The sequence below is a fragment of the Crocuta crocuta genome, unplaced genomic scaffold (assembly GCF_008692635.1).
Source record: "Crocuta crocuta isolate KB4526 unplaced genomic scaffold, BGI_CrCroc_1.0 scaffold72, whole genome shotgun sequence".
Taxonomy (NCBI): domain Eukaryota; kingdom Metazoa; phylum Chordata; class Mammalia; order Carnivora; family Hyaenidae; genus Crocuta; species Crocuta crocuta.
The window spans coordinates 9,130,961-9,157,656 of NW_027529427.1; the positions used below are offsets into that span (position 1 = coordinate 9,130,961).

The window sequence follows — 26,696 nt, forward strand, 5'->3', positions numbered from 1 at the left end:
CTTTAACGCTGAATGAATAAGATTCATGAGGAGAAAGCAGAAAAGCAGAGGAAGAAATGAAGGAAAACAAATGAATCCACAAAAAGCCTTTTAAAAAATTCTGAATGTTAACTTTTTAAATTAATTTATTTACAGTATTATTTTTTAATTTAAGGAAGTTCTGAATTTCTTGTTTTTATGCCATCACTTACATCATCATTATGTAATCAAATTAATCATTAAATTGCTGCATGTTAGGGAGAGTCCCCCTAAAAAGTCTAATAACCTTGTTGAGGAGAAGAAAACCCCAATTATAGTAAAGATTTTTAACTAGCACTTCAAATAAATGGTAAAAGATGACCCAAAGGAGTGCTTGATAAGTGAATCATACAAACTGTAATTTCTTGTATAAAAGTGTATGGAGAGACACCCAAGCTGGAGTGTTTCAGGAAAGCTTTAGGAAGGAAGTGAGTTTTCAGTAGGTCATGATCTGAGAGGCCGAGTTCTTTCCAAGCAATTGAAAAAGCATGATCAAAAAGGAGGAGGCAAGGATATCCAGGTGGGGAGTGAACCAGTTTGGCAGGAGAAGTCATTGGATGGATGGAGGTGGGGGTGGGGATAGCAGATAAGTCTGGGAAGGCAGGTTGAAAAACCAAAAATTGTGGCAAATCTTGAATAAGAATCTTTCAGAACTGGGACTTTCTCTCATGGTCAAGGGAGACTCATTGAACTCTGAGCAAGTGAACGATATGATTGAATTTAAATTTTAAGAAAATTAAGTCAGCTCTATTTTTTTTTTCCGTCTTCATTTATATTTCCTTGGGCAGAGAGAGTAGGAGACACAGAATCCGAAGCAAGCTCCAGGCTCTGATGTGGGGCTCAAACTCACGAACCTGGAGATCATGGTCTGAGCTGGTCAGACACTTAACTGACTGAGCCATCCAGGCGCCCCTATATTTCTTTTATTTTTGAGGTCTTGTTCAAACATGTTCAGCAAGTGTTGGCTCTCCTCCTCACAGTCAGATTTATCTTCCAGTAATAGGTTATTTTGGGCATAAGGCACAGACATTTGTTTTATAAGGTTCTGGTCACACACACACACACACACACACCTGCATTTGGTTTTATTTTAAAGGCAAAGCCAACAGAACTCAGGGACTATTTAGCTCAAGATATTTTGTCTCACAGAGGAAATATAAAGAGATTAAGAGCCTTTTCTAAGAGACAACCCATATTTCCTGATTACTAATCTAATTTACTTTCTATAACTTCTACATTTTAAAAATTTGCCTGGCTTGCAGCCCTCTTTGGGAATAGGTACATTATAGAATGCAGCTCTCTAATGAGAAAGGAAGGTTGTATGTGAGGGTGTGTCAAGAATCTGTGAGACACTTTGGCTTCAGTTATACACAGGCAACTAAAGTGACAAAATAATGGTTATACTCTATTCTCGCTCCAATTGGATTCTGGGCTGAAACAAGGAGTATCCAGGTCAAGCTGGTTACCCAAAAAGAAAAGAAAGGGCAATTCATGTAGAAGAGAGAAGCAGTGTTATCCATTAGAGAGAAAACTGGATGACTAACTAGAAAATTTGAATTCTAGTCCTGGATTAGCAGTGCTTATGGGAGAAGTCACACTTTTATTTGTCACATCCTTTCCAAGATTCAAATAAATGTTTTTAGCTGATCATTTGGAACTTATAAAGTATTTCCCAAAGAAGTAGTATTATGAAACAGTGCTTAGTTTCCCAGATTATCCTCCAGGAATCTATAAAGATTCCATCAGAACTGAAATCAGTGCATATTTGCAATGAAAAATATAAATGTTTTTTGCAACATTAATGAAACAGCAAAACAGATAAGCCAAACTAATTATTGTGGGGTTTTTAAAATGGAAAACATTTAATTAGAAGAGGATATGGAACTTGAAGGCTGTGGCAAATATAAAAGACAATTACTTCTTGGCACTTTCAATGTAGTCTGAGGTTAATGGCACCAGCTCACAAACAGAAAAGATGCAGGAGAGAGAAAGGGAAAGAAAGTATGAGATGTGTGTGTGTGTGTGTGTGTGTGTGTGAATTTTTAAATGTTTTGTATTTATTCTGAGAGATAGAGACAGCATGAGCAGTGGAGGGTCAGAGAGAGAGGGAGATACAGAATCTCAAGTAGGCTCCAGGCTCTGAGCTAGCTGTCAGCACAGAGCCCGACGCGGGGCTCGAACCCACAAACCATAAGATCATGACCTGAGCCGAAGTTGGACACTTAACCAACTGAGCCACCCAGGTGTCCCCAAGCTGTGTGTGTTTTTAAAGAAGATGATACAAACAGTGTTTAGAGGGTGAATAAATGGGCCAGATGGAAAAAGCCACGAAAGAGCACTCTGAAACTAAGGAACAATTGATGAGGGCCAGTGACCCACATATAGGTTCAGAGGTCTTAAGCTAGACTGCAGGAGATTAGGCCAAAAGTGGGTCCAGAAAAGAAATCTGAGGTAGTGAAATTCCAGGGGAAAGGTGGGACAAATGTTCAAAGCAGGGTCAAAGACTCAGGCTATCAATTCCAACAGAGGTAGAGGCCTTGGCCTCTACATGTGAAGCTCTAGCTGGAGTCCAAACTCAAGGAACTCAGAGACCACACTTTCCATCAAATCAGAGACATGTAAGACTGCTTAGCTCCAGGGCCAGAATTGGTTCCAGACTGTTGGGGAAATTTGGAGTGGGCGAGGCACACAGTGAGAGGAGGAACAAAGCAGAAAGTACAGAGACTGAACTAGAGTAGAGGACAGAAAGAAACAGGTCAGGAAGGAAGGGAGGAAGGAAGGAAGGAAGAAAGGAAGGAAGGAGGGAGGGAGGGAAGGAAGGAAGGAAGGGTGTGTCTAAAGTTGGTGTGGGGTGCCTGGGTGGCTTAGTCGGTTAAGCGTCCGACTTTCACTTAGGTCATGATCTCGCGGTTCGTGGGTTCGAGCCCCGCGTCGGGCTCTGTGCTGACTGCCAGCTCAGAGCCTGGAGCCTGTTTCAGTCTGTGACTCCCTCTCTCTCTGACCCTCCCCTGCTCACGCTGTCTCTCTCTCTCTCTCTCTCTCCTAGAAATAAATAAAACATAAAAAAAAATAAAGTTGGTGTGCTGGTTCCCTATGAACAGTGAGAGGGGGTCCTCAGAAGAAAAAAAGGCAGCACAGGGAGAAATAATGCTAGTAAGAAAAAGGTGCTCAGAGAGGTAGAAAGAGGACTCTCTGACCACCACCAGGGGGCACCTCCAGTTCCGACAGTTTTGTTGATTCACAGGACTGGGCAGTGGTGTGGGGGAGGGAGGAGGACAATAGACTAACTTCCATTTGAGAGGGGGTTGTAACCAGTACTCAAACATACTAGAGTAACCACATCTCACCTTTCTGCTTCCTGGTATTGTTAACATTCTAGGCACTATTATCACTTGGCTGGCTAGTAGTGACAATGGAGAGGCAAGGTTAAAAAAAAAAAGGTTAAATAATCATAAAACATACAGGCAAAAATGAGAAGATAGATGGAGAACCAGGAAAAAGAAGATGGGGAAACAACAGTCAGGATATAATGGATTAGAAATCAACATGAAGAAAAGTGGTAACCGTTTAAAAAAAGAAGAAAAAGTGTGGGAAGTCAAACAGATCTGTGAGGAAATGAAGAAAGACAGGAGAAGAAAGTCCTGAAAACCTCTAATTCAGGTTTTGTGATTAATTCCACAGTGGCTTGTCACCCTTTTCACATCTCATCTATTAATAGGATATCTACATAGGAGCTGTGCTTCATAAACACAGAAAAATGTAGCCTTTGCTTTTTGGGAGCACGTAGATATATGTTCATTTTTGTCAAAGATGAAAGTATATACTAAAAATTTGAGTGGGAATTTTAAATCATTAGATAGTTCCAGGTAATAAAAGGACAAACTTTGGGGCTGTTTCTATGGCGGGGGAGAGAGGAGCCAGTGTTAGAAGCATTTTGACTCATAAAAGATACAATGAAATATATTTTCTTTAAGAATTTGGGTTTTTTTTCGGGGGGGTGAGGGAGGGAGGCAAACCATGAGAGACTCTTGCATGCTGAGAACAAACTGAGGGCTGATGGGGTGGGGGGAGGGGAAGGGGAGTGATGGGCATGGAGGAGGGCACTTGTGGGGATGAGCACTGTGTATTATATGGAAAACAACTTGACAATAAACTATTTAAAAACAAGAATTCGGGTTTTTTTTTCTTAATGCCTTATAAAAACACAGCAGGTTATTAAAATGACCAGAAAAAGTGAGGGAGAGGTGGAGGAGAGACTTCAGATAGCCCACAGCAAAGTCTATTACGTCAAATGTTCATCATTTTTCTCCAGATTTTACATCGCTCAAGATGGAGGAGAATCTTTTATTTAACCGCATACGCTATATGATGGTGCCTGTCACTTAGGAAGTACTTGAGTACTCTTGGGGAAGCGTCAGGGGTAGTGTTTCCTAACTGAGAGGTGGATACAGAACCCAGCTAAGGCCCTCTCAGACTGAGGAGAATGCCGTTCTAAAATACGTCAACTGCAATGCCCAATACAAATATTCGGGCACTCACTGCAGTTTTTCCACACTTCTAGTCTGTTTTTGAGGTGGCTTTCTTTTTCTTCTTTCGGGCTCGGCAGAAAGAATTCTAATGTACTCTAGAATTTACTCTCTCTGAAGCTCACGCCTCAGCACCCTCCTAGAGTACATTCCCTTAGCCTGGTGCAGATCTCCACCCCACGAGAATACACTCCTCAGACTATCTCCCATATCCCATCCTCCCCCACCCCCTCAGCTTTCTAACTACATTGTGCGCACTCTTCCAGGCATCTCTCGCANTCCCCCTACCCCACCCTTCCCGCCGCACTCCAGCCTCCATCACACTTGGTTCCAGCTTAACCAGCCCCACCAGCTTCTTTCCTTGGAGAAAAGAGCTACTTCAGAGCTCCCTGAAACACCGTTCTTGGATGGAATAAAAGTGAGAACAGGTGGAAATCACTTTATTTCTCTAGGCCTCATATTTCTGGAGTGCACAGCCCACTGGTTCTCCGGTGCTATCACCAGCACCAATAATAACTGAACTCTCACACGTGCGTGTTTCTGGATCTAGCCCCTGCCGAAAGCACCACCCAGCGGGCCCTTTAAAAGGACGCGACCACTAAGGCCATGTGGGGGGGTGTGAAAGACCCTTATTGTCCTCACTGATCAAAGTCATTAAACTTCTCAGTCCCAAACACCTGGAAAGCGGAGTGAGTCTCATGGCAGCTCATGAGGTGCACCTTGTCCCCTTCAAGACACCCTCCTCTTCTTTCTTGGGGTGCTCAGTTCTCTCTCCCCTCCCCCTCTCTTCCAGTGCAGCTGTGGGGNGCCCGGAGGAGGGCGGCGCGGCCGGGCTGGGCGAGCTCCGCTCCTGGTGGGAAGTCCCGGCCATCGCGCACTTCTGCTCGCTCTTTCGCACCGCGTTCCGCCTGCCTGACTTTGAGATCGAGGTGAGTGGCCGCGAGGAGCGGGCGAGGTGGCGCACCCCGCGTCCCTTTCCCCCCTTCCCCCTCAGGAGTCCCGGAACACCGTGCGGGAGGGAGCGGGGCACGCGGAGACTTTGGCCGGCAGTCCGCAGCCGGGGGAAGGGCTCGGAGGTGGGGGCACGAGGCGCACCAAGGGCCGGAGCGCGGGCTGGGGCCGCCGCGGGACTCCGCAGGGGACGCCAAGTGTCGGCGTCCGGGCTCGGGACGTTCGCTCGTGGCCGCCGTGCCCACTCGCGCCTTCCGGGACGGGGCGAAACGGGCGGCGAGGGGGCGGAGGCGAGTGCGCTTTTGTAGGAGTGGGACCCGGCCGGCTCTCCCGGGACTTCTCGGGCAGGAGGCTGAGTGTGTGGGGAGAGTGCGTGCGCGCGCTCCCAGCCCGGTGCCATTGAAGCGGCGAGCCAGCTGCTCCGGGCGGGGACGGGGTGCGGGCTGGATTAACTCCGACCGGGAGGGGAGGCGGCCTGCGGCCGGTTGGGGGAGGGGTCTGTCGTGCCCGGGAGAGGCTCGCCCTCACTTCGGTGGGCGCGTGGAGGGGCAGTCGCACTTCGCAGACTGCCAGAGGCCCGCGACTCTCGGGGGCGCTTTGGGTTAACTTCGGGCAGGCGGAGATGGGGGCCCGGGCTCGGGGGCGCGCTCTCCTCCGGGGAGCCGCCCGGCGCTCAGCCCTTGCTCCCGAGCTCCGAGGCTGCGGAGAGAAAGTTTAGGACTCCGTTATTCTTTAACAGCGCCTTTTCTCTCAGAACAGACAGCCCTCTTTATTCGCGGACCTCGGGAGCTCTTTGAGTTGATTTCGCCACCATTATCCCTCCGGGCGGGCGTGGAGTAAAGGGATGGCTTTTCTGGCCAGGCCGAAGGTGCTTTCAAACCCGAGGCTTTGTGATAACCGGACTAAAATCAGGAGTCCTAGTAGCAGGGATGGTGGCGGGAGTGTGAGGAATGGAATGTACCCGATGGCCCCGACAGGCAGCTGGCCCTACCAGGATCCATCCTCTTTTCTTTTATTTTTATTTTTTGGAAGGGGGTGCGAATATTTGATTGGTTGGCAGGTTGAATCGCTTGCCCTCCTATGGCAGTATATATGTAGTCACTTAATCACCTTTTGCCTTGGACAAAGGTAAATGGAAACTGTTGGTCAGTTTTTCTTCTCAGTTCTGCCAATGAGTTCGCCGCCGAGTAATCAGAATAAGAATTACTCTTTTGGAAGAGCAAATCGTAGTTGTTGCCTCCCCACCCCCCACCGATCCTACTTTCTGCCATTTTCGGATTGATTTTAATTCGTTTATTCCTAGGATTTTTGCCTCACCCTTATGTATAGATTCAGTGTTGTTTGCGGAAATATCATTCGCTTCTCATATGAATGAAGTGTTGGGACTTGCTCTTGTTGCGGAGTTCACGAAATTGGAAAATAAAAAGATCAAAAGGGGTACGGTGGGAGAATGAAGCGGAATGTACGCTGATAAACTGGGACCGCTCACTGGCTTTTGGCGATTCTTAGTTCCCGGGGCTGATTAAAACAATGTGATTAAATCGTGGGCTTCTGTTTTCAGGAAGATGTAGTAACTTGGGCATTTTAGATAGCACCATAGCGTTTGTTTTCAAAGTTTGAACGTTATAGTAGCAGCATGATTTTTACTAAAAATTTTAGTAGGATAACTGAAGAAGAGAAACAAGGCCACAAAAATGAAGGATTTGGGAATGCTTAAAGTCGAGAGATGGTTAACAGTTATTCTGATAGTCATGTGTTCTTTTAGTTGGTATAAAATCGTGAGTAGTTTAATTACATTCTGCTGCTCAAAATGGTGGCTGTTGTGGGAGGTGTTGCTTGTGACTGACTGTGCCATCTTGGGTGCTGGCAAACTTGCGCCTTAGCCCATTTTCTTTCTAGCAAGATAGTAACATTGAGGTGATGTTGAATTACAAGTTTAGAGCTTAAGGACCCAGTCTACAAATACTGTGGGAAAAATCATCTTTCAGAATCCATATACTCCCATTTTGTTGATGGAAAAATAGAGGTAACTCATTTTGCTCTAAATCCTTGCCCACATCTAGAGTAATCTATAAATAGCTTGTTTTATGTTCTAAGAAATAAATTTGTGATTTCTAAGTATTAGCTTGTATAATTCTTAAAGGAAATGTAATCTGATCCAAAGAGGTCAAATTTGTGTGTTTAATAGAAATGAAAAATCATTGTTGTTACAGGGGGATAATTTGGGCTCTTTGAAGTGACTGTCTTTTGATTGGAGAGGTTCTTGGAAGTGACACTATTGTTTTTGAAGTGCATGCCATGCTGTTTGAAATAACATGCAACAGAACGAATATTTGAAATCTATATGCACTTTTTTTTAGAACTATCCATGCCTGTTTTTATTAGATGTTCAGTAGGTGGATAACAAATGATAGGGACTTTTTAACCTCTGCAGTTCTTGTGTAATTCTCTCATGTAAGGTGTGTGTTTTGACATAGTTAACGCAAATGGTAATTTAAAGTTTTCAGTAGTTATCAGAAATTAAAATTAGCCTTTTTTAGGCTAACAAATTTGACCCCGTGATGGTGCAGAACTCACTGAAAACATCAGTTTTAGTTCAGGTATAAAACAAATTTATTCTTTTGCTTAGATGATTTTTTAACAGTTCATTGTCCTGGCAGTTTGAGAAACAGCCCCTTGGTTAGAGTGTATGATGTAATGGAAGACCCTTAAAACAAGCAAACAAAAAACCAATTCTGAGGCTGAGTTGTACCTGTTAGGCCAACTGGAAAGGCCCTACCATCTTTAATTTACTGCAGCTTTAAAAGGTAAAAATGATGAATAATACCAAGTGGTAGAAATTGTATATCAGCTTTTTTAGGAAACCAGTTTTCATTTATGTGGAAAGATCTTGTTTTACCCTTGACCACCAAGCTGAACTGGATTTATAGAAAATTTAGGAAGTAGAATTCTCAAGGACTTGACTTCTATTTATCTAGAGTGAAGTAATCTCTTAGATAGGTGAAGAACTGGGAGAATTCATGCTACAATTCTGAAAGAGGTCAAGACCTCCCACTCATAGAACTGGTCCCCTAACCAAGGATAGTTTTATTTTTGCTTGTAAAAAAAATCCTTTTTACTCTGTTAATCAACTTTGAATGTACAGGATTTCTTTAGAGATTCTGTAATCATCAGATAGAAAATCTGTGAATATATGAATGATGTTTTAAGTTCAAAATTTCTGGTTTTAAAAATAATGCAGACATTATATAAAACTTGAAAATTGTAGCACAATGTAAGTAAGAGAATTAAAATCACCCATAATTTCTCCACTCAGAGAAAGCTGTTAACTGTTAACATTGTATCTCTCCACTTAGGGATAAAAGCAATTAATTGTTAACATATTTAGAAATTCCCAAATACGCTCACAATGTACTTGTTTCTTAGATTAGGTACTGGTTTTATTTTTCAGATGAAGAGATTGAGGTATAGCTGGACAACAATAGGTTGATGACCCTGAATTCGGTAGTTGGTGTTACAGCAGAGCAACTACTACTAGGTGCTAGGAGATTACCAAAGAAGCTTGTAGCTCGCCTCCTTTGTGTCAGAAGATTATCTGTTAATATCTCAGAATCACTTCATTTAAATCAAGTATTTTAGAATTGTTTAGCATTCCAGTGAATTAGGTTGGTTCAGTTTTGTTTGGATTTGAGAAATGAAGAATTGTGATTTGACCATTTAATGCTAATTGAATGCTAATTTTTTTTCCTTCCCTACCAGGTGCTCTTTACAGTGACTCTAGGGGTCTTGATCAAAGTAAGGGAAGGGAATATAGAATCATCTTCAGCAATCTGGTCTGGAGTTAATCGTGATGGGTGTGGGGTTGGGGGCAAAAATCCCTTCACAAACATTTTGGGAATATTTTCCTCTAGAGCAGAAGACCATGGTGCCTCTAGGTGGGTCTTTGAAAATGGTCATGTAGAATTATCTGAATGGTTTATATATTAGCAACATGGTAAAAATAATCTGATTGTCCTGTCTACTATTTCCCGGAGATTCTTGCTATTGAGTGCTGAATACTTTGCCTTCGTTGGTTTTATGGTAGGTAAAGCCCCTCACCTAATGAGCATGATGATCTGGGGTCACTACCTTTAATTCAGATTCCTGAATTCCACTCTTCATGTTTCCTTAATCAAAGCCACCAAGGCATGAATTATTTTTATTTTTTTAATTTCTTACATTTTTAAGTAATCTCTACACCCAACAGGGGGCTTGAACTTGCAATTGAGAAAAAATAAGAGTTGCATGCTCTACTGAGCCATGCAGGTTTCCCAAGGCACAAATTATTAAGCATGGAAAATAAATAATTAGAATTGCTGAGAGTAACTTATTAGTATATATCAGTCATATCAGCAGTTCCTAAGCCTGGGCCTATGGATGGGCTGTAGGAGATTTTGTGTTGGTGTACATATGTGCACTTTGCTAGAGGAGAAGGCCTGTCACTTTCATCAAATTCTGAAAGAGGTCCCCAACCCTACAAAGGTTAAAAAGCCCTGAAGCAGATGAAAGAATAAGTTAACCTTGAATAGGTGAACCAGCAACCTAGTTTTAATTACACAAGGTGCTTTGCACTAGAAGTTAGAAACTTGAATTCTTATTCTAATTGTGCCACTTGGGCAGGTCAGAATAGCCTAATGGTATATGACATTTGTATAGTACTTGGTACATTTTCTAAATGGTTATTTATTTATTTAAGCTCTATACCTAACGTGTAGCTTGAATTCATGACCCTGAGATCAGCAGTCGCATGCTCTCCCAACTGAGCCATTCAGATGCCCTCAAATGTTACCTCGTTTAATCCTTAGCTTGCTTGCTTTTGTTATAAAATTTTTATAAATATATTTTATAATTTTTTAAAGTTTTATGTATCTATTTAAAATTTTTTTAAATTTTTTATTTATTTTTGAGAGAGAGAGAGAGAGAGAGTGTGAGCAGGGGAGGGTCAGAGAGAGGGAGACACAGAATCTGAAGCAGGCTCCAGGCTCAGAGCCGTCAGCACAGAGCCTGACGCGGGGCTCAAACCCACAAACCGTGAAATCATGACCTGAGCTGAAGTCAGATGCTCAACTGACTGAGCCACCCAGGCACCCCATTATGTATCTATTTTGAAAGAGAGTGCAGGCATGAGTAAGGGAGCGGCAGAGAGAGGGCGAGAGAGAATCTCAAGCAGGTTCTATGCTGTCATCTTGGAGCTCAGTGCAGGATTCGAACTCATGAACTGTGAGATCATGACGTGAGCTGAAATCAAGAGTCAGAGGCTTAATGGACTGAGCCACACAGATACCCCATTCCTTGGCTATCTTTAACCATCACTGTGAGATAGGAGTTATCCTCATTTTATTTTTGAAGTTTATTTAGTTATTTTTAAAGAGAGAGGGGATGCATGTTAGTTGGGGAGGGGTAGAGAGAAAATTCCAAGCAGGCTCCACACTGTCAGAACAGAGCCCAACATGGGACTTGATCTCAGGAGCCATCAGATCATGATCTGAGCGGAGAGATCAACTGAGCCACCCAAGTGCCCCATTATCCTCACTTTATAGATGAGAGGCTGAGTTGCTTGCAGGCAGACTCTCATCTGGATCTTAGGTTCTTTGATAACATAATTGTGTGCGGTTGCTACATCACTCTTTCTATTTCATTATCTAAAATGAAAGGCTATACCTATAAATGATGGCTGGACCTTAATAGTACACATCTTGAGTTCTTTGGTTCTAATAATGTGGGGCACAGAAGATACTTTTAAAACTTCTGCTGAAGTAAGTACAGAGTCAGGTTCATGATTTCATTTCATTTCTTTCAGCAGGTATTTATTGAGCATCTACTATGTACTAGGCACAATGTATTAGGTAATGGAGGTATAGATGTGAACATAACACAAAAATACCTGTCTTCTTTTCATTAGAAGGAAACAGATAGTAAATGAATTGGTATAGTACCTCAGAGGTTAGTTAAGAAACAAAGCAATGTGGAGGCATAGGGAGACCCAATTAAAGGAGTGGGTTGTTGTAATTTAAAATAGGTTGGTTAGTATGGCCTTACTGAGAACATGGCATTTGAGCAGGACTGAAGGAGATAAGTGATTTAAAATGCCTCAAAAATGAGTATTTTGTGACACTGTTTGATTTAATGTAAGGTATCAGATGATAAGTGTCTTCTGAAGATTCAAAATCTGTTCCTCCTCTGAGGACTAAAGCCCCAAAACAGATGTGAAATTACAGAGAGGAAAATCTTTATGCAGTTTGAAATCCTGAAAGGGGAGAAGGTTCTGTTAGAGTAGGTCTCCAAAAGTGAGGGGTGCCTGGCTGGCTCAGTCGGTAGATCATGCGACTCTTCATCTCAGGGTTGTGAGTTCCAGCCCCACATTGGGTATGGAGATTACTTAAAAATTTATCTCTTTCCAGAAGTGAATACTAGATCCCCTTTCTGTTTATACCAACATTTTGAAAATGGAGGCGTGGGAAGCTTCACAGGGGTAGTCGGGAGCTTCTGCCTTTGTAGAAAAGGCAGTACCCTCTCATCTCTGAAGGACAGCCTGTGTTACCATCTGGCTGGCTTTGTGACGGAAGTTGAGTATGGTGTTGCTTAATTTTCTGGAACATAGGATAGCCGAAAATACACCTTGGCACCATTTGGTACAACGGACAGTCTGCCCTTTGATCAGGAGAGGCTGGGTGCTGGAGTCTTGCTGGGTGTTAGCAATCAGAATGAGGAGCGCTGGCACAGTGCTGGGAAACTGCAAGTGCAAAGGCTGATTTAGGTACAAATTCAGTGTGGATAAAGCCAAGGGGGACAGACACAGCTTCCAAACTATGAGGTTTTAGATCTAGTCGATGTGATTGAACATATTCTCAAAAGGGGTCAAGTAGAAAGTCAGAAACCTAGATTGTAGGCCCATCTCTGTCATTGACTTGAGTTATGATCTTAGGCAGATTTTTGGTTTCAGATGCTCCATACATCAAATGGGAATTTTAGACTAGGTGATTCTTAGGTTTTGCCTAGGTCTTAAGTTCTGTCATTCTAGAAATGTTTCTCAGCATGCATGGCACAATTAATTGATTAAGAAAACCATCGACCTCACTTGTTAGGATCAGTGAGGATCAGGGTTGTGATCTGTGTTAGGATCCATAATTTACAAATTAATTTTGTACCAGATGAAAGCTGCAAATCTGTACTTCATGTGTTTGTAAATTATATGAACTTCTCTTTCTGTGGAAATCTTGTCTGCCGTACTACTTTTAAAGTAGCTTTTTAGGGCTTGATGATTGACCTTTTCACCATCTCCAAGGTCCTCAGACTGAGCTAAGATTTTGTATTTTGAGACTGGGAGGAATTCTGGAGAATGAAGATCTTCAGTTATGTTATTTTTCCTTCATTTTTGTTATATTTAATGCCATTTATACTTTGAACTTTGAATGAAATCCAATTAGAGCATTAGGCATGTGGCTTGCTTTTCATTTGGTACTGCAATCTTTTTAGACAACTGTGTTGCCCTATATGTTCATATTTCAGTAGATGTTATTTATTCCTTGGATGCTTTTATTATACCTTTTTTATATTAGCCTCTAACCAATATTAATCAATTTATATTGGAAAGCTTGAGAGAAGTCTTTCAGTAATTTTTACAATTGAGAAAAGAATTGTTAGATAATATTGAGCTCAGGATTCTGTGTTTCTTTAATGCTTGGGGTTTCTCAGCCTCAGCACTCTTGATATTTTGGGCTAGATAAGTCTTTGTTGTGGAGAGCTGTCATATGCATTTTAAATTGTCTAGAGGCATCTCTGGCCTGTACCCTCTAGGTGCTAGTAGCATCCCCAGACATTGCCAACTACTGGGGGCCAAAATCATCACATTTGCAATTTAGTGCTTTATGGTATAATGAAGGCAGACTTGTTCAGTGTAGGTCATTGTATAAAAGGTACACTGTGAAGAGGATACGTTTTTCTTTCTGATGATAATTTTTTCCCCTAAATGCAAATTTTCAGTATATTTGTATATAAAAATTGAAGGAAGTTAAAAGTTGTTCTCAGATAAGCATGTCAGTAGTAATTACACTTGTCAGAAAACTGGGAAGCAGATGTTTTGTTATTTTTTTTTTCTTTCCTGGGGAGTCATTTAAGGGAAGAAGTGGTTTGGGGGTACTAGAGAGGGTGTTGGGGGGCTAACTGGGTCCCTTAAAGAAAGGCCTCCCTGAGGCAAAGCCTGGCTGCCTGGCACTGTTGGGGAAGCCGGGTGTTGTGCTATATAGCCTCAGGCTGGCTTCCACACTGCCATTGCCTGTCAGGCCACAGGCTTTTCTTGACAGATCTCTTGAGCCTCATGTGGTAGTGCACTGGGGGCAGTGGGGACAGCTAGTTATGACCAGGTCAAAAGTTCAGTGAGACCTAAGTTGAAGGGGTGTGTGTGTGTGTGTGCGCATGTGTTTGTATACTTACGTATCTGAGACAGGTGTGTATATTGCTATATAGAGTTTATTCCATCAGAATTTTCAACTTAGAACACACCAATCACAGATTCTTTCCTGAGGTCATTCTAAATATTTTTCTTGATTTCTCCCACTGGGTTTTCTTTCTAGGTAAGTATGGCAAAATATTTTATGGATCAAGTAGATTTTTATTTTGGTTTGGAGAAAAAACTGTATTGTGATGGTGACTTAGTAGTAAACTAAGAGCAGTAAGCTACAGAAAGATACGATAGTACTTAGAAGGAGATAACATTTTATCTGTGGCTTCCAAAGGTGTCTTTCACATAGAGAATACGTTTCAGAGTCCAACTTTGCCATCTTGGGGGTTTTGGTTCCCACAGAGATCCAGCACCTTATTTTTTGTTTTTATCTCTCGATTGGAAATGAAGTAAGACCTGACCACATTATTTTTTTTCTTTCCTACTCCATTGTTGTGCTAGTCTACTGATGTTCTAGGTTTGTTTTGGGATGTGGTGAAGGAAGGTAGAATTTCTGGCCCAAATGAGGATATTAAATTACAGAATCTGGATAAATAAGTTGGTGTGAAGTCAGTCATTCTATAGCCAAAAACAGTTTTCTCTAGGTGAGTGACCCCTCAGAATAATTCTTTTATGTGCACTGTTTTGCACTTAATTACTCATGCACCCTTTAAAATGGAATATTGTTTATGTAAAAATAAATGAAATACAGTATTTCATTCTGCTGTTTAAAGTCCCTGACCTCATGTTACCTTTATGATTTGGTTGGCTTAAAAAATACCATATTCTTTTAAGTTTCACACTATAATCATCAGCTTTTAGCTTTGATTCTACAGCTCAGACTCTTTAGAAGCAGTGCAGTTCTAGTTTTTCCCTAGGGTGGGTTTGCTAGAGTAACTGCCTGACTTGGCAATATGTCACTGAGGCATGTGGCCACCTGAATGAAATGTGTGAATGGTTGTCATAGCAGACTGTGCATCCTTCAGTGCCCCTCCCCCCACCCATAACCTCTAAAAATAAGTGAAAATAGAGGAAGTGTTAGGGTCACAATTACACTAACCACTTCATGTTTTTAATGTGGAACATTTAAATCACCTCTAATTAATAATTCCTAAGAATGGAATAAGTTCTTACAATTAAGAATGTTGTTAAGCAGTCTGGTTGGCTGCAAGAGTGTTTTTTTCTCCTGACCAGTTCCTTTTAATGAACACCCCTTCTCAGAGTGTTCATTGTTTCAGCAACAATGGCACTAAGGACAGTTGATTTGCTTGACAGAAAATGTGTTAAATTAACAGATCTACTTCTTTAGCAAACCTTTTCTCTCCCTGCTTCCCCATTGTGTCTCTTCTGTCTCTCTGAAGGGTTGTGTTTGCAGATTCTTTTAGGTGTGGGAGACAATTTTTATAGTTGGTATCCTGAAGTTCTTTGTTCAGGGGACACTGTTTTATGGGAGAAGGGTGATTTAAAGAAAAATTTCACCTGTTGACATAATTAAGGGATCCAATTTTGAATTGTTTTACACTCTTAGACTGGTATTGATCTGGGTTAATATCCTATACAAATCTATTTTTTTCCATATTGTTTCTGAAAGACTTTTCTCCCCTCATTTTCCATTGCGTGGTTAAAGTAGGCCTCCTTACAGGACATTGGGGATTGGAAGTGGAAGGTTCTGTCCACTCCCAATGTTGGGGATATGTCTGTTCTCATAACACTAGATTTTCATCACTTTAAGTGATGGAGCTCATCTTCGTAACTGTATTAATTACTGTATTTGGATTTCTGTAACCTGCAACTCTTCAGTAGTGCAATTGAAAAGGAAAATCTCAAATCCCAATCAGTCTCTCTTCTGTTATTGTCATTGTTATTAATATTAAGGTTGCTATTTTCCTCCTGCCCTAGGAAATTATAGTATGTTAAGAAAAAGTAGGTGAGTTGGTGGCAGTGATAGTGTAAAATTAAAATATAGAGTATATGACTCTATGTGCCAAACCAGTTATAGATATATGACTGCTACATAGTTCCGGGGCAGGCAGTGATCGTGAACAACATGCTTCCTGCAGAAGGTAGGATTTGGAGGTTCATAGTGAGTAAGTCAGCATAGAGCTAGCCAGGTCAGAGAGTTTTCTTTTTTTTTCTTTTTTCCTTTTTTAATATTTTTATTTATTTCTAGGAGAGAGAGAGAGAGAGAGACAGCGTGAGCAGGGGAGGGTCAGAGTGAGAGGGAGACACAGACTCTGAAATAGGCTCCAGGCTCTGAGCTGGCAGTCAGCACAGAGCCCTATGCGGGGCTCGAACCCACGAACCGCGAGATCGTGACCTAAGCGAAAGTCGGACGCTTAACCGACTAAGCCACCCAGGCGCCCCAAGAGAGAGTTCTTTTCTTATAGAGGGCTAATAAAAATGAGGTTGAGGGGTGCCTGGTGGCTCAGTCTATTAAGTGCCCAACTCTTGATTTCAGCTCAGGTCATAATCTCACAGTTCATGGGTTTGAGCCCTGCAAACAAAGCTAAAAAGAAAATTAAAAAAAGGTTGAGAAATAGTAGGCGAGACATTGCAGCAAGGCTTGAATGCTAGGCTCACTGGTGTTAAACATTTTTATTCAGGCATTGAAGTGTTAGGAGAAGAATGATGACAACGTTTCAGGCTAAGACTGTCCTGTGTGCTAAGTGTTTCAGATTAAATCTGGTATTGGAAGCTGGGATAGACCAGAGTGGAGAAGGAGAGGCTAGTTTAATTATTGGGAGTGGAAGGAGCATAAAATGCCAAAGGTACCAATAATAGGAAAGGACATTCATCACTGGCATTACTGAATAGGTAGGACTGGACGATCAACAATGTTGGATGCCTAAAGAAGGTTGTATCGGTTAAGGATGTTTTTGGCTGCAAGGAAAGAATGCTGTACTAGCAGCAACTTAAAACACTGGCGCAGCCTGTGACATAATCTGGAGGAACGTGGTTCCTGGCAGGTGTGGCAGCGCTGTGAAGAATACAGCATTCCGGGGTGGTGCTCCTCATGGTCACAGGGTGGATTCTGCAGCTCCAAGGTCTGCATTGCTGAGGGATGCAGAGAAGTACAGGAAAATTACCATTGAAAACAGCCATTGAGTTGGTGATTTGAAGAGGTTAGAGATGACTTCAGAGAAGCCTATTTGAAAGAGGAGGAGAGAGAGAGGCTAAAACTGCATACTTTTGTAATGAGAGCAAATGAGCTCTCTAGGAATGGTGGAAAAGAAAGAACTTTAAAAAATGTTTTTTCAAGAATAATATATAACCGTCAGTTATAGAAAGATTCTTTAACTGAGTTAAAGAAATCTCAGTTCTTATATGGTTAACATTTTAATGTACTGAGGGAGTCCATTGTAGCANTTGTTTTAAGCCATCCCGTTTCCAAATTCTACTCCATTAAAAAAATTTTTTTAACGTTTATTTTTGAGAGAGAGAGAGAAAGAGAACCCAAGGAGGAGAAGGGCAGAGAGAGAGGGAGACACAGAATCTAGGGCAGGTTCCAGGCTCTCAGAGCCTGACAAGAGGCTCGAACTCATGAACCGTGAGATCATGACCTGAGTCAAAGCCAGACGCTTAACTGACTGAGCCACCCAGGCACCCCTACTCCATTTTTTATACTAGCAATCCTAATCCTCTTTTCTTTCTCCCTCTGATTGTTGGGAGGGGGCTGGTAGTTAACCCACCCTAAGATTGTTAGTTGCTTAGTGTTTTAAAGATTTTTTTTTAATGTTTATTTATTTTTGAGAGAGAGACAGAGACAAAGAGAGAGACAGAGAGCTAGCAGGGGAGGGTCAGGGGGAGAGAGAGAGGGAGCGAGAGATGCAGAATTTGAAGCAGATTCCAGGCTCCGAGCTGTCAACCCAAAGCCTGACACGAGGCTCAGACTCAAGAACTCTGAGATCATGCCCTATGCCGAAATCAAGAGTCAGACACTTAAACCAATTGAACCACCCAGGCGCCCACCTTCTGTTTGAAGTCCTAAGTTTTGAGTTTTTTTAAGTCATTTTTTAATCTTCTGTTTCATGATATAAGCTAACTCGAATTTGTTGCCCTTGGTGTGTGCTCCAGGCACTGCTTGAAGTGTTTCTTATGCACGAACTTACCTATTCTTTTTTTTTTTTTTTAAGTTTATTCATTTATTTTGAAAGAGCAAGCACGAGCAGGGGAGGGGCAGAGAGAGAGAGAGAGAGAGAGAGAGAGATTGAGAATCCCAAGGGGGCTCTGTGCCTTCAGCACAGAGCTAGACAGAGGACTTTAGCTCACAAACCATGAGATCATGACCTGAGCTGAAACCCAGAGTCAGGGCTCTTAACCAACTGAGCCACCCAGGTGCCCCTATATATTCTTTTTTAAAATTGTGGTATAATTGACATATAACATTATATTAATGTTTCAGGTGTACAGCATAATGATTCGATATTGTATATATTGTGATTTGACAACCACAAGTAAGTCTAGTTAAAACTACATCCATCACCACACATAATTACAGACTTTTTTTCTTGTGATGAGAACTTTAAAGACCTACTGTCAAGTGGTGCCTTGCTGGCTCAGTCAGTAGTACATCATGTAACTCTTGATCTCAGGGTTGTGAGTTCAAGCCCACATTGGGCGTGGCCTATTAAAAACCAGGACTGAATTATTTTATAACTTTTGACCACCAACCACCAGTCTGTTCTCTCTGACTTATTTCACTGAGTATAATGCCCTCAGGCTCTCTCCATGTTCTTGCAAATGGGAAGATCCTTTTTTTTTTTTTTTGAATTACTGAATAATGTTCCATTGGTGTGTGTATACCACATTTTCTTTATTGATTGATTGGTGGACCCTTAGATTGCTTCCATGCCTTGGTTGTTGTGAATAATGCTTAACATTGGGTGCAGGTATCTTTTTCAAGACAGTGTTTTCATTTCTTTGGTATATACCCAGAGGTGGAATTATTAGATTATGGGGTAGTTCCATTTTTAACTTTTTAAAGGAACCTCTATACTGTATTACATATTGGCTGTACCAGTTTACATTCTCACCAGTAGTGTAAAAGGGTTTCCTAAATACTTGTTATTTTTTGTCTTTTTGATGATAGCCATTCTAACAGGTGTTAGTTAATATCTTTTTTTTTATTTTTTTTTTAATGTTTTTATTTATTTCTAGGAGAGAGAGAGAGAGACAGCGTGAGCAGGGGAGGGTCAGAGAGAGAGGGAGTCACAGACTGAAACAGGCTCCAGGCTCTGAGCTGGCAGTCAGCACAGAGCCCGACGCGGGGCTCGAACCCACGAACCGCGAGATCATGACCTAAGGGAAAGTCGGACACCCAACCGACTAAGCCACCCAGGCGCCCCATGGTGTCAGTTAATATCTTACTGTGATTTTGATTTGCATTTACCTGATGATTAGTGATGTTGAGCACCTTTTCATGTACCTGTTGGCCACTTGTGTGTCTTTGGAAATATGTCCACTCACGTCCTCTGCCCATTTTTACTTCTTTTTTTAAATTTTTATATATTTATTTATGTATTTTTAAGTTTATTTATTTTGAGAGAGAGTGTGCATGCAAGTTCAGGGGGGCAGAGAGAGAAGACAGAGAATCGCAGGTAGGCTCCATCTGTCAGCACAGAGCCAGCTCGAACCCATGAACCAAATTGTGAGATCATGACCTGAGCCAAAATCAAGAGTCAGATGCTTAACTGACTGAGCCACCCAGGGCCTCTCTCTCTGCCCATTTTTAAATCAGATTGTTCTTTTTTTTTGCTATTGAATTGTATTTATATATTTTTATTTCCCCCATGAGGTAGAAATCACCTTTATCTCACCCTGCAGATGAAGAAATGGAGGCATACAGAGCCAGCAGGTGGCAAAGGCCAGACGTGAACCCAGAAAGTTCTACTCAATAGAATGCCAAGCCTGGGTGGCTCAGTCGGTTAAGCGTCTGACTTCAGCTCAGGTCGTGATCTCATGGTTTGTGGGTTTGAGCCCCGCGTCGGGCTCTGTGCTGACAGCTCAGAGCCTGGAGCCTGTTTCGAATTCTGTGTCTCTCTCTCGCTCTGACCCTCTCCTGCTCACGCTGTGTGTGTCTCTCTCTCTCAGAAATAAATAAAACATTAAAAAAAATTTTTTAAGACCTTTATTAGTAAAGGAAATTAATGTTAGTGTTTTTAAGAGAGGAAAATTGATATCCAGGGCAGGTGTTTTACAGGCTTGCTGGAAGGTAGGTGAAAGTAAATTTTCATTAATGTTGTGGCATTAAAAGGAATTTTAAGCAAAACTGTAGAGAGCATGAGGACAGAGGAAAAAGGACATTTAAAAATTTTTTAATTTTTATGCAGTCCCTACACCCAACCTGAGGCTGGAACTCAAAACCCCGAGGTAAAGAGCTGTATGTTCTACCAGCTGAGCCTGCCAGGCTCCCCAGGAGAATGACATTTTATTTTCTATTTTTTTAAAAAAGTTCATTCATTAATTCTAAGTGTTCGTTTCAAAACTGTTTTTAGTGTCTGATAATATAATTTTATAAAATGTTTTTTTCTTTCTTGGATATTTTCTAAAGTGAATAGATGTTGATATAACAATATTCAGAGTGAAGTCATTTTTCAAAGATTTAGATCTCATTTTTTCTTTTTACTTTGAAAAATTTCAGCCTCTAGTAAAGTTCAGAGAACTAAGTATAAGTGAACCCCCTGTAAGTACTTGACTTGATTCACCAGTTGTTAACATTTCACTGTATCAGCTTTTTGTTTCCTTTTTCACTGAACCATTAGAAATTGTGATAATATTTTATCCAGAAAATATAATTTTAGCATGCACTTCTGAAGAATAGGGACCTTCTTCTAAATGACCACAATAGTGTGTTCACATGTAAGAAAATTAATAATTCTTTTTTTGTAAGTTTATTTATTTACTTTGAGAGAGTGTTGTGGGAGGAGCAGAGAGAGAATCCCAAGCAGACCCTGCATTGCCAGCACAGAGCCCAACATGGGGCGCAACTCACTATGCAAGACTATGACCCGAGCCAAAACCCGAGTCGGACGCCCAACGGACGGAGCCACCTAGGCCCCCCCAAAAATTAATCATTTTATAATAATATATTCAGATATCTTTAGTTGTCCCCATCTCTGTAGTGGTTCTAACATTGTGTTTGGCTATTAAGGGAATAGTTTTTAAGGGAAAGTTTGGTAAAATGATTTAAATTTCAAACTGAAAGTTAATTAGGCGAAATAGTAAGGAAAGAAAGAGACAGTTTATTGGAATAACACTGGCTCCAGTCCCAGGCTGTACTCAAGGTCTGGACAGCTAGCTACTTAACCTGTCTGAGCCTCAGTTTCATCATTGGCAAGTTCTTCACTTAGTCCTTAGAGTTATTATGAAATTTGAATGAGCCCAAAGCATATGAGGGTTTGGCATGAATGGATTTCAACAACTGGTTATTATTATTAAATTTTTTTCTCAATATAGATTTAGAATTATGATAATGATACTATAACTTTGAATCACTTGGGAGAATGGGATTTTATAATAAAGATGGTTTTTGACTTCCAATATTTTAAAATCAAATTATAATGCAGTAAAATTGTTTAAAAAAATCAACATATTGTTTTTATGTGGATTGAAGTGATCATAGAGTACAATTGAATAGCTTTATTAAGATATAATTCAATACCATATAATTCAACCATTTGAAGTGTGAACTGTAGTGATTTTTTTTTAGTATATTTACAGATAGGTGCAACTATCACCACAGTCAATTTTAGAACATTTTCTTTGTCTATAAAAGAAGTCCCTTTTGCTATTACCACTTCTGCCTTCGTATCTACTCCTCCCCCTAGCCTTAAGCAGCCACTAATCTGTTTTCTGTTTCTATAGATACCCTTTTTCTAAGTTTTCATAATGAATAAAATCATATAATATATGGCCTGATATGACCCCCCCCCCAGTGTATTTTTTGAAGGCTCTCCAAGTTGTAGCGAATATCAGTACTTCATTCCTTTTTATGGCTGAATAACAATATTCCATTGTATGGACATAATATATTTTATTTACCTGTTGATGGGTATTTAGGTTATTTCTACCTTTTGGCAGTTATGAAAATGCCACTATGAACAGTAGTATACAACTTTTTGTGTGGTTGTATGTCTATTTTTCTTGGGTTTATACCCAGGAGTGGGATTGCTAGATTATATGGTAACTGTATTTGACCATTTGAGAAACTGCCTGTTTACCAAAGAGGCTGCATCATGGTCTGTTCCCACCAGCAGTGTATGAAGGTTCTAATTTTCTCCAGTCCTTGCCAACACATGTTACCTTGTTATCTGACTGTAGTCTGGCCATCTAGTTGGTGTGAAGTAGTATCTCAGTGTGGTCTTGATTTGCATTTCCCTGATGACTAATGCTGTTGTCATCTTTTTATTTGCTTATTGGCCATTTTTGTCTATCTTTCTTAGAGAAATAGCAATTCACATCCCTTTACTCATTTTAAAATTGGGTTGAGTTAGGAGTTCTTTCTTTTTTCCTTCCCTTCCCTTCCCTTCCCTTTCCTTTTTCCTTTCCTTTTTCCTTTCCTTTCCTTTCCTTCTCTCCTTCCTTTCTTCCTTCCTTCCTTCCTTCCTTCCTTCCTTCCTTCTATCCTTCCCTCCCTCCCTCTCCCCCCAATGTGGGGCTTGAACTCACAATCCTAAAATCAAGAGTTGCATGCTCTACTGACACAGCCAGCCAGGCACCCTGAATTATAAGTTCTTTATCATTTATATGAGATGCAAATATTATCTCATTCTGTAGGGTGCCTTTTCACTTTTTTGACGATGTCCTTTGAAGAACAAAAGTTTGAAGTTTATTTTTTCTTTTATTGGTCATGCTATTGGTGTCATAGCTAAGAATCCTTTGCCAAATCCTAGGTCATGAAGATTTACCCTTGTTCTTTCTTCGAAGAGTTTTATGGTATGTATAAAGTATAGTTTTACGGCATTTGAGCCTTTGATCCATTTTGTATTATTTTATATACAATATGAGGTTAAGGGTCCAACTTCATTCTTTTTCATGTAGCTATCCAGTTGTCCCAGCACAATCTGTTGAAAAGACTATTCATTTATTCTTTCTATATTGAATTGCCTTGACACCCTTGGCAAAAATAAGTTGACCATGCATATGTGGGTTTATTTCTAAATTTTTAATTTTGTCCCTGAACTATATGTCTGTCCTTGTGCCCGTATTCCATTTTCTTGATTAATGATGCTTTGTAGTGAGTTTTGAAATCTGGAGCTGTGAGTCCTTTTCTTTTGTTCTCTTTCAGGATTGTTTTGGCTATGCTGGGTCCCTTTAGGGTCGGGTTGTCAATTTCTACTAAGAAGTCAGCTAGGATAGTTGTGTTAGGATCTGTAGATCAGTTTTAACAATGTTGAGTCTTCTAATCCATGAACATGGGATGTTTTCCTTCTTTTATTTGGCCGATGTTTTGTAATTTTTAAAAGTTTATTTATTTATTTTGATGGGGGAAAGCAGAAAGAGAGAGGGAGAGAGAATCGTAAGCAGGTTCTATGCTGTCAACACAAAGCACAATGTGGGGCTCAATCCCACAAACTGAGACCATGACCTGAGCTGAAACCAAGAATGGATCATTCAACCAATTGAGTGACCCAGGCACCCCTGTAATTTTATAAATAGAAGTTTTGTGCTTCTTTTGTTAAATCTATTCAGAAATATTTTGGGGTTTTTTGATGCTATTGTGAGTGAAATTGTTTTATATTTAAATTGGTCATTGACAAATTTTTAAAATCAATTTTGTTGAACTATAATTTAAATACAGAAAAGAACAGCCTTTTTAAGTATGTAGTTTGAATTTTGATAAACGCATCCAACTTGTAATTACCACCATTTAAATCAAGATGTAGAACATTTTTTATCGTTTCCAAATACTTTTTTTTTTTTCTTTTTTATTCCTTGGCAGTCGACCCCAACTTCCATTCTGGTGGATTACTGATCTGCTTTCTCTCACTATATGTTAGTTTACCTTTTCTAGAGTGATATAAATACGGTTTGTGTTTTTTGTATCTGGCTTCTTTTAGCATAATTTTAAGATGCAGCCATGTTGTGTATCGGTGGTTAATTTTTGGGGTTTTTTTGTGTGTGTTTTTGTTTTTTGTTTTTAGGAAAGTGGGTGCAAATGAGGGGGGGGACAGAGAGGGAGAAAGAATCCCACAAGAGGCAGAGAGGGAGAGAAGCAGGGCTCCTTCTCACTGGGCTAGGGCTCAAACTGAGCCAAAGTTTGAGCTTAACTGACTGAGCCACCTAGGTGCCCCTCAGTGGTTAATTTTTTAAATTGTAAAGTAAAACCTTGGATTGTGAATAACTTGTTCTGTGAGTGTTCTGCAAGATGAGCAAACATTAAAAAAAGGTTTTTTTTACATTTATTTTTGAGAGACAGAACAGAGTATGAACAAGGGAGGGGCAGAGAGAGATGGTGACCCGGAATTTGAAACCCATTCCAGGCTCTGAGCTGTCAACACAGAGCCTGATGTGGGGCTTGAACTCACAAACCATGAGATCATGACCTGAGCCGAAGTCTGGCACTTAACCAACTGACCCACCCAGGCACCCCAAAGAGCAAACGTTTCTAATACATGTTTCATATGTGGCTACACCTCAGTTTATCTATTTTCTTACTGATGGACGGACATATGGGTTATTTCCAGGTTTTGGCAGTTGTAAATAAAAGTGCTGAGTATATTCACATACAGGTAAGTCTGTGTGTTTTTAATTGTCTTGAGTAAATATCTAGCAGAATTGCTAGATCATATGTGTGTGTTTAACTATAAAACACCAAGTTATTTTCGAAACAAATTGCTTTTTTTATTATTTTGGTTGATTTAGGTATATAAAAATCCTCCCCTTGCTGCCAATAGTGAATATTTCTGTGACTTTTCATAGTTGAATAACCACTACCACAATCAAGGTGTAGAATAGCTACATCACCCAAGAAATTTATCTTATTTTATTTTCCTCTAGTCCTTGGCAATGACTTGTTTTCTATCCCTATAATTTTGGCTGTTATCATAGAAGTGGGATCCTACAGAATGTAGCCTGTTGAGTGTGGTGTCTTTTACTTGGCATAATGCATTTGAGATTCATCCATGTTGTATGTTGTCAGCACTTCATTCCTTTTAATTGCCAAATAATACTCCATGTTAAGGAGACAAGTTAGTTTTAGTGGAAGAATGTTTGAGTTGTTTCTAGTTTTGTTGATAATAAAGTTTTTAAGCATGTTTACCTTTGGGAAACACTTTGGCAGTTTGTGGTATTCCCACCAGCACTGTGTTTTGGTTCCTCTGCATCCAATGTTTGTTACTGTCAGTGTTGTTGTTTTTTAATCTATCCTAATTTATGTGATGGTATCTCATTGTGGTTTGATTTTTATATTTACTTAGTGACTAATTATACTGAGTATCTTTTCATATGCTTATTTGCCATCCATACACTTGGTAAAGTATCTCTTATTAATGCCCATTTAAAAAGTTGGGTTGTTGGGATACCTGGATGTCTCAGTTGGTTAAGCTATGAACTTCAGCTCAGGTCATGATCTCAGAGTTCATGAGTTCCAGCCCCACGTCGGGCTCTGTGCTGACAGCTCAGAGCCTAGAGCCTGCTTCAGATTCTGTCTCCCTTGCTCTCTGCCTCTCCCCCGGTCTAGATTCTGCATCTCCCTCTCTCTCTGCCCCTTTCTTTCTCTCTCTCTCTCTCTCTCTCTCAAAAATTTTAAAAAGGGGCACCTGGTTGGCTCAATTGGTTAATAAGCACCTGACTTGAGCTTAGGTCATGATCTCATGGTTCGTGGGTTCAAGCTGACAGCTGAGAGCCCGGAGCCTCTTGGTGTGTCTGTCTGTCTGTCTGTCTGTCCCTCTCTCTCTCTCTCTCTCTCTCTCTCTCTCTCTCAAAAAAAAAATTTTTTTTTAATTGGAAAAATAAAAACTGGGTTCTCTTAATAGTAAGTTTCGAGAGTTTTTCCATGTATTTGCAATATGTTCTTTTACAAAGATTTTTAATGTTTGTTTATTTTTGAGAGAAAGAGCACCAGCAAATGGAGGGGCAGAGAGAGAGAGGGAGACAAAGAATCCAAAGCAGGCTCCAGGCTCTGAGCTGTCAGCACAGAGCCTGATGCGGGGCTGAACTCACAACCATGAGATCATGACCTGAGCCGAAGTTGGATGCTTAACCAACTGGGCCATCCAGGTGCCCTGCAATATGTTCTTTTTAAAAATTATTATTTTTTTGGGAGAGCGTGTACATGAGCGCGAGTGGGGGAAGGGCAGAAAGAGAGGGAGACAGGATTCCAATCAGGCTCTATGCTGACAGCAGAGAACCCAGTGTGGGCCACCAACTGAGATCATGACCTGAGCTGAAGTTAGACACTTAACTGAGCCACCCAGGTACCCCCTTTTTCTTTTTTTAATTTTTAAAAATGTTTGTTTAATTTTGAGAGAGACACACACATAGAACGCAAGTGGCAGAAGGGCAGAGAGAAAGAGACACAGAATCTGAAGCAGCCCCCAGACTCTGAGCTGACAGCGCAGAGCCCCGTGTGGGCTCCAGCTCACAGACTGCAAGATCATGACCTGAGTGCTTAACTAACTGAACCGCCCAGGAGCTCCCCAGGTGCCCCTTTTAAAATTCTTTTTATTATTGGAGTATAGTTGGCATACAATGTTGTATTAACTTAAGGTATACAAAGTATA

At 40.8% G+C, this 26,696-nt stretch overlaps 1 protein-coding gene across 1 annotated transcript in view; it reads left to right on the top strand.

The window, feature by feature from the left end:
* Positions 1-5,366: 5,366 nt before the first annotated feature.
* CECR2 (CECR2 histone acetyl-lysine reader) overlaps positions 5,367-26,696 on the top strand; it is a 180,054-nt gene continuing 158,724 nt past the window's right edge. The window contains exon 1 of the mRNA XM_077759258.1: positions 5,367-5,473. The gene's annotated coding sequence lies outside the window, so the exon portion shown is untranslated. The remainder of the gene's footprint in view (positions 5,474-26,696) is intronic.